Here is a 1,269-nt window from a genome sequence, read left to right as displayed (position 1 = left end):
GGGGACTTGTGGGTAAAGGCTGAGGTGGAGTTTGTCATCAACAGCACGTTCCAGGTACGTGAACTCAATGCTCCTCTGACAACATCACACAAGGTTGTCACTTTTTATTACACTGCTGGCATAAAAAGCTATCTAATTTATTGAACTTGCCCCAATCAGATTCTGTTTGTCGCTGCTATTCGAGACCATGCTTACGGAGGGATCGCTATTGATGACATTGTGTTGTCCCCTGAGTGCCGTTTATCCAATGGTACTCTAGTTTTTTGCCTGCCTACACTGATTAAACACCACAACTGTACACCTGCCTGCATATTGTCTGTATTTTATAATATGATTCAATAGTCTCTCTCTCTTGCTTTTTCCTGCATATAGAATCAATGCCACCTCCTGCTCACCCTTGCACAGACGATGATTTGAAAATCTGTGACTTTAAGGAGGACTGTCCTGCTGGAGAAGATGAGCCTCAGTGTGGTGAGTTCCTCCTGTACTAATATATGTGCATGTTCAGTGTATTTGCGTGTTTTTTTTATTTAATTATATAATTACACACACACACACACAAACATATTTTACAATTGCAATTTATATGAGACTGTTTAGTTTTACCTTTAAGATCTTTTCCACAGTGACATTATTTTCAGCCTATTTTGTACTATTATTTACATTTTCACATTATTATTTGCTGCCTGATTTGTGAAATTAAGCACATTTCCATGTAATGCAGCCTCATTCATTTTTAGATTCATGTTAATCTTTTAACATTATTTCTTGACTATTTTGTGCTATTTTTTTTTACATTTAGGAACATTCTCACATTATCTTTTTCAGTCTATTTTGTGCAATTAAGCACATTTCTTGTTTTAGAGTCACGTTTCATCTTTTTAGATTGTTTCAGATTCTCATTGTCAGAAATGATTCTCACTAAATTCTGTCTGATTATATCATCATCATCATTATTATTATTGTATCATTTCAGCCCAATTTAATGCAGTATAGCAAATACTACCATAATGCCCAATGGGACATTTTCTATTTATTTTATGATATAAAATAATCATATTCACACAATGTTGTGTACATAGGGGATTTTTCATATGAGAAGGGAAGCTCTGGCTGGACAGATACCAGTATAGGGAGCCATGCCTGGGAGTTAAAACTGGAGTATAATGACACCATGAAAGGTGGAAAAAAAAGGTTTTTATTATGATGGAACTAAGAAAATAATGTGATGAGGTAACTTAATTTAGTTTCGTGTGTGTGTGTGTGTGT

The 1,269-nt window shown here is 35.2% G+C and overlaps 1 long non-coding RNA gene across 1 annotated transcript; it reads left to right on the top strand.

The window, feature by feature from the left end:
• LOC107580680 (uncharacterized) lies at nt 1-1,175 on the top strand. Its single transcript, XR_001608678.1, has 4 exons — nt 1-54; nt 160-250; nt 373-471; nt 1,083-1,175. It is a non-coding gene; the product is annotated as an uncharacterized lncRNA (long non-coding RNA).
• The last annotated feature ends 94 nt before the right edge of the window (nt 1,176-1,269 follow it).

The sequence above is a fragment of the Sinocyclocheilus grahami genome, unplaced genomic scaffold (assembly GCF_001515645.1).
Source record: "Sinocyclocheilus grahami isolate Dianchi unplaced genomic scaffold, SAMN03320097.WGS_v1.1 scaffold39784.1, whole genome shotgun sequence".
Taxonomy (NCBI): Eukaryota; Metazoa; Chordata; class Actinopteri; order Cypriniformes; family Cyprinidae; genus Sinocyclocheilus; species Sinocyclocheilus grahami.
The sequence above is the reverse complement of the archived record's forward strand: the minus strand, read 5'-3'. Positions and strand labels throughout refer to the sequence as shown.